Here is a 7,884-nt window from a genome sequence, read left to right on the forward strand (position 1 = left end):
ATTCAGGTGCTGCCACTTTCAGTGAGTCTTTAGGCAAAAATTTTTTTTTTTTTCATTTTTAATGTTTATGGGTACATAATAGATATATATCTATGTACTATAGATATATATAGTGTGTATATATATATATATATATATATATATATATATACTTATGGAGTACAGGAGACTTTTTAACACAGGCATACAATGCTGGACAAAAATTTTTAATTTCACTTTAATAGTAATTAGTAGTGGTAGCACAGTCAAAACAGTAATAATAATATTTATTGACCATTTACTGTGTTCCAGGCATCATTCTAAGTTCTTTTCTATATTCCTTTAATTCTCACAAAATCCAATGAGATAAGTATTATTAATATCCTCATTTTACAGAAAAAAAATTGTCACGAATTTTTGAATAATGGTCCCCAAGAACTATTTGTATATTAGAATTTCTTGAATATATTTTTAATTACACACTACGTAAATATGTAAAATGTATATGATGGGTATCTTGAAGAGATAAATCTCTCTTAGTAGGTATTTATTAAAAGGTAGGTATAATTTTATTACTGTAGGGAAACAGATTGTTCTTTAAATTCATAATAGCCTGCCTGCCTGCCTGCCTTCCTTCCTCCCTTCCTTCCTTCCTCCCTCCCTCCCTTCCTCCCTCCCTCCCCTTTCTTCCTTCCTCCCTCCCTTCCTTCCTCCCTCCCTCCCCTTTCTTCCTTCCTCCCTCCCTTCCTTCCTCCCTCCCTCCCTTCCCTTTCTTCCCTTCCTTCTTTCCTATCATCTTTCCTCCCTCTTGCTTCCTTGCCTTCCTGCCTCCCTTGCCTTCCAGACTTTCTTCCCTATTCTGCAGCCTTTGCCTCCCTGGCTCCCTTTGTCTTTTCTTCTCTTCCCTCATTCCCTTTATCCTTCCTTTGGTCAGATAGTCATCCCAGTAAGTATTTCTGTGGGACTACACACTGTGTTAGTCATCCCAGTGAAAATCATGCGGTGAATAAGACAGATACAGTTTTTCCCTAGTGAGCTCATGGGCTTGTGGTGGGGAATTGAGGAGCTGTGTTAGTCTGTTCTCATACTGCTATAAAGATATTATCTGAGACTGGGTAATTTATAAAGAAAAGAGGTTTAATTGAATCACAGTTCTGCATAGCTGGGGAAGTCTCAGGAAACTCACAGTCATGGAGGACGGTGAAGGAGAAGCAAGCACCATTTTCACAAGGCAGCAGGAGAGAGAGTAAGAGCAACGAAGTGCCACACTTTAAACCTATCAGCTCTCAGGAGAACTCACTCACTATCACGAGAAAAACATGTGGGAAAGAGCCCCCATGATCCAATCACTTCCCACCAGGTTCCTCCCCTCAACATGTAGGTATTACATTGGAGATGAGATTTGGGTGGGGACACAGAAGCAAACTATATCAGGATGTAAGCATTAAAGTCATTAAAATACAATTAACCAGTTGTTAAAAGAGAGGAAGATGCTTGAGAATTTGTAACAGAGGGCCTGACCTAGGCTAGGGACTTTTTCTCAGGTTAAATAATTTAATATAGAGAGCTATAATTACACTTGGCTAAATTAATTTTGTTGATTCTGTCAGAGATTCAATTTTAATATTAGATAATTTAATATGACTTTGAAATGATGATTTACATATTACATTCTACTTACCTAATGTCATTTTAAAGTTGCATTCAAATTTTTGATTTATATTAAAATTAAGACATAGTTTTAAAGGAATACTATCTAAACTTTTCAGAGTGTATGATTATTTTATAGCCATTTTTCCCTTTGGAAATGCACTTCTAGAAAAGCAATGAAGAAATAATACTGGATTTATAAAATTCAACATTACAAAAGAAATCTTTTCAGAAATACATCCTGTTGCATAATTTAAAAATACTTTGGAAGTTGCCTTGGAACATCAAAATCATCGTAAATGAAATAGTCCTCATTATGTTGTTGAGTAAGTCACAGATGCTATAACTGGAAAAACTGAAAGGACAAGAGAATTTTCTCAGGACAGCAAATAAGTCATATTTTCATCATATATTTTGCTTATCATCTCTATATAATCAATCCCATGGGACATTTAAATTGGTTGGTCCAGTTGAAATGGGATTGTTGGAAATTAATGCATTTCTAGATACTATATTTCACAGTTTAAAAAACTTGGAAATGAAATAAAACTCAGGTTAATTTCTTAGAAGAAAATTGGACTGTGACTTGAATCTACAGGATAGAGAACTCAGATGTATTATTGATTTACAACCACCAAATTTTTGGTTATTTGTCTATTTATTTATTTTCTGTGCTGCTTCAGGCCTTGATTGGAAGTTAAAAAAGTTTTGATTATTCAATTTTGCTGTTTGAACTGAGAAAGAATAAGTAGTATTGATGAGTAGAAAAGGTGGCTATTTAATAGCAATACAGGAAGTATGAATGCTTATCTGTACTTACTTTCTCCCTAATATAAATCAATCAACATAGCAATAATTCTTAATGGTTTAAGACCAGAAAAAAAAATAGTAGTTAGCTCTATTGATTTTTTAATGCTGTGTAACAAATGATCACACACTTATTGGTTAAAGTCAGTATAAATTTATTATCCCACAGTTTCCGTGAATTAGGAGTCTATGCCTAGGCTAACTAGGTCCTCTGCTCAGGTTTTCACTAGGCTGAAATCAAGTTGTCAGCCAGGTTTGCAATCTCAGCTAATGCTTGAGATTCTCTTCCAAGCTCACTGGCTGTTGGCAGAATTCAGTTCCTTGGAGCTGTAGGACTGAGGTCCTCAACTCCTAGAGGTTTCCCATGGTTCCCTGTCTAGTGGCCCACTCTACAAGTTAAGTACAAGTTACACTACAAGTTACACTCTAGAAGTAAACTTGGCAGTTTACTTCTTCAAGACCAATAGAAAAGCAACTCTGCCATTTTGAATCTATTTTTCTGTCCCTGATCTCTAGACTCTCTTTTAGTGGGCTCACCTGATCAGGTAAGGATAATCCGTGTTTTGATTAACTTAAAGCCATCTGTCTAAGCACCTTAATTACATCTTCAAAATCTCTTCATCTTTGCCATATAAACTAATCATGGGCATGATATCCCATCATTGTCACGGGGCCCACCCACACTCAAGGGAAAGGGAGAATTCTGCCTAAAAGAGAAGGTTTCCCCAGGATTATTGCCACCTGGATCATTTTCAAATACTAATAGATACAGAGAATACCATTGGGAGAGAATTATACAGTAATTGATACGTCTCTGATAAATTAGTTGATATTAAAAATAAATTTTTAGTAAACTTTATAACTTCAGAAATATAAAAACTAAATCAATTGACTTTTAACGAGAAAAAAGTGTCAAAATACATCGCAACATTATGCATTTTATATTTTTGGTATAAAAATTAAAATATGACAATATTTTTATGAAAAGGTATTTATGTGTTACATCCTATTCACATACCTATTTTAAATTAGCAAAATATTGGTGAATTGAATTTTTAGGCACAGCAGTTAAGACTATTATTTTTTTTGAGACAGGTTCTTGCTGTTTCTCCCAGGCTGGAATGCAGTGGCATGATCTTGGCTCACTGCAACCTCCACCTCCCTAGTTCAAGTGCTCCTCAGCCTCCAGAGTAGCTGGGACTACAAGCAAATGCCACCATGCCCAGCTAATTTTTGTATTTTTTATAGAGTCAGGGTTTTGCCATGCTACCCAGGCTGGTCTCAGATTCCTGGGCTCAAGCGAACTGTCCACCTCAGCCTCCCAAAGTAGACTATTCTTATATTTTTCTTTCATTGTGGAGTGAAACAAAAACTGTTTCATATGAATACATTTTCACAGTAGGAAGGAACACAGTTAACTGAAATTTACAATGGCCAGAAATTAAGCCACTCCCAAAGTCATTAATTGTTTCACCTTTGGCTGCTTACCTCCCATTTACTGAAAATGGAGAAGAAAGGCTGGGTGTGGTGGCTTATGCCTGTAATCCTAGCACTTTGGGATGCCAAGGCAGGCAGATCCTGAGGTCAGGAGTTCGAGACCAACCTGGCCAACACGGTGAAACCCCATCTCTAATAAAAAAAAAATACAAAAAATTAGCCAGGCATGGTGGTGGGCACCTGTAATCCCAGCTACTCGGGAGGCTGAGGCAGGAGAATCACTGGAACCTGGAGGCAGAGATTGCAGTGAGCCAAGATCACGCCACTACACTCCAGCCTGGGCAACAGAGGAGACTCCCTCTCAAAAAAAAAAGGAAAGAACAAGAAAATCAGAGGATGTAAAGTTGCATGTTTTATTTGCAATATTCTGACTTCTGTATTTTTTATTTAAATACAGTTTTAGAACCATAAGACTTTACATTTAAAATATATAGGGCCTTGCATCAAAAAATATATATAATTTTATACAATAAATACAAAATATACAATAATAAAACTCACAAATGTTGAAATGACAAAAAGACATACACATAACACAGATTAACAATAAGTAGATTTCATATATATATATATATATATAATTTTGATATTTAGAATTGTTTCCTTGCATCCATACACAAATATAGCATCAGGGGCTTCTGTTCATGAATTATATGTAACATTTAACTTCCAGTTTGCTTATTTTTTAAGATCTATTAACAAACAATTAATAAATAATGAGATTAGTCTTTTTTTAAATATATCTAAAGTAACTTTAGAAGAAAGATACTTCTAGCACCTTTTATATTTATTTACTTTTACAACTTTTCATGTTTTCGGAATGACTTTTAACATTTCTACTGAATCAAATGTATAAAAGAGTTTGTAAAGGCTGGCTGTAAAAAATTATTTTCATGCTGTATCAGATTAACAAATACTGTTTAGAAAAGTCTTCCCCAGGTACATAACCCTTTTGCAGTAGTGTTTATTGAAATGAATATGAATTTATAGAAGGCCACATGATACTGTCTGAGCACAGACTTTGGAGTCAGACAGAACTTAAAGGCACAGCCACTTGCCAACAGTGTGACCTTGGCTTGTTATTTACTCTTTCAGAAGGTCAGTTTATCGCTCAAGTAAAATAATACAGAAATGATGTAGGAAAAATTATTAGCGTATTATCAGACACAAATTATGTTCTGAGCAAGTAGTGGTTAATATTTTTATTAAAATATGAGCATCCTGTATTTTCTGATAATATCAAAATGAAATTTTTGTCTCTAATTTTACTCTTGCCTTCTGAAGCATTGGAAGAGATTGTAACAACGGTGTAAACAAAACAACACAAGAGTTCATGTTTTGGCATGATATGCTCTTGGTTGAACAGGTGAAAGTTCTGTGTTATTTAACTATCTGCATGTCAGTCCCATATTGATAATATTCTACATTGTTTCTGTGATTTGGAAAGCGTAGGCATCATTTCAAAGCTTCATGTTAAGAGCTGGAAGGAAAATTATATTATGTCAACATGACCTACTCCTGATTCGTGAACCTTTAATTTTAATTTTAGTGGTACTTGCGTTTTTTCTTATAAGCTTGAGGAACAACAACAACAAAAAAGGTACATGTAATTGAGGTTTTGAGACTGTTGAGAATTCATCACTTCAAATTAAAAAAAAAAATCCAACATTCTCAGCAAACTATCGCAAGGACAAAAAACCAAACACTGAATGTTCTCACTCATAGGTGGGAATTGAGCAATCAGAACACTTGGACACAGGAAGGGGAACATCACACACCGAGGCCTGTTGTGGGGTGGGGAGAGGGAGGAGGGATAGCATTAGGAGATATACCTAATGTTAAATGACGAGTTAATAGGTGCAGCACACCAACATGGCACATGTATACATAGGTAACTAACCTGCACGATGTGTACATGTACCCTGAAACTTAAAGTATAATAATAAAAAAAAAAATCCCTCTATCCATCACCTATAATTGCTAGATTTTTAACTCTGGGAGATGTTGACATTCTACCGGTCACATGTTATCAAAACACGGTATGTCTTTAGTAAAGACAAATGCCTACCGATCTCCTGAACTAAGTGCTGATCTCACTTTGCCTGTCTTTTGCCAACCACTTGATGTTCACATTGGAAGTCAATAATCACTATGCCAAAATTTCCTTTAAAAAAAAACACCTTCAACTAGAAATCCACATACTGTTCTGGGTTCCAAAACCAATACACTGGGATCTTGAGGTGTCCTTTTCCTCCAACATACCAGATTCGGAGTAGCTATTATATATTTACTCAGTGATACAAAGAAAAAATTACTGTCCCTTTATGACTTGAGACTGCTTATATCTCAGCTAAAGAAACAAATATATTATTGAGATATGCTGAGGAGAATAGGCTGATTAGCTCATTGATTCAGCCAATATGTTGTTATTGAGAAGATTACAATAACATTCTTTTTACACAAGTTCTAAAGAAAACTGGGGAACAAAATAAATGGTCCTTGTCTTTGAAAACTTAAATTTTGTTCATAAATTTATGATCAAGGGTCTATAAATAACATGATTTTAAATTCATGCCCATCATCCAAATTATCTTAATTTTTCTTTGATTGCATTCCTGTTCCTTCACTCTTCGGGCTTCATTCTTTGCACTTTCCAGTTATGTGACCTTAGTCAATTCATTAAGCTGTCCAAGCTTCAGTTTTCTCATTTGTAAAGCAGAAATAATAATAGTACTTAATAATTTTCCTGAGGAAGAAATAAGATGATTATGAAACACCACTGCCTAGTTGTGAGAAAAAACTAAATAAGCACTAGCAATCAAAATAATAATTACAGTTGTCTGAATAATAGTAATCACAATAATAATAAAATTACAATAATAATTTTTATGTTGGTTGTTCATGATTGAACGCCACTATATTGCTGACATTTTAGAGCAAACATAAAATGTAATTATAGCCACAGAACAACAGAATATTGCTGTTAGATTAAGCACAAAAATCAAGTTACTGCAATACCAATTTTACACAGATACTGATATTAAGATAGGCTGTGCTACCTGCCCATTGGTGATGGGAAACCTAGTTCTTTTCTACATCACTCTGCATTATAATAATACCTAGAATTTATTGTGCACTTACTAGATCTAAGTAATGGAATAAAAAACAGTAATTTAATTTTAATTTAATTTAATGTACTTTCACAGCAATCCCATGACGGGTATATATCACTGCTACTATCTCTATCACTATATGGGAGGAAACTGAGCTTCCTCTGCTCTGAGTGGCAGAGCCCGTGTATGAACATGGGTAATCTGACTCCAGAACCCAAATACATAACCACTCTACCAGATATATAAATTTGTACATATATTACTCTGTGTATGTGTTTTGTGTTTAACTATATAAATATAATATGAGTTAAATACATATGTGGTAATTTTTACAGAATTTCATTGTCCTTATTTTACCTCTCTTCCTTAGGCTTTAAAGAGCATATATTCTAACATTTTTTAAACTTTTAGAATATTTATTTACAATGGTGGCTCAGAATATGAGAAATTAGTGACTTAGGGAAGGAATTTCTCATTTTAGTTTTCTCCTTTGTAAATTGAAATAATATGGGTTCAGATGACCTTAAAGTTAACACTTTTAAAACAAGAAGCAAAATAAAATGGATCTAAATAAATAAATCTGTGATATTATTTAGCAGGAGGAAGTTCATGTTCTTTAATAACAAGAGGAAGAAAAAAAGGTGAATAAATGATATAGACATGGAATTGGGAAAAACCAGTTCCTTCTATATAACAAGATAAATTTTAAAAGAAATATAGTATTTTAACAAAAGTTGAATACGGTATGATAACTTTTTTTTTTTTTTTTGGAGACAGAGTCTCACTCTGTCGCCCAGGCTGGAGCTCAGTGGTGCAGTCTCAGCTCTGCAACCTCTGC

This window comes from Nomascus leucogenys, chromosome 2 (assembly GCF_006542625.1).
Source record: "Nomascus leucogenys isolate Asia chromosome 2, Asia_NLE_v1, whole genome shotgun sequence".
NCBI classification, from domain to species: domain Eukaryota; kingdom Metazoa; phylum Chordata; class Mammalia; order Primates; family Hylobatidae; genus Nomascus; species Nomascus leucogenys.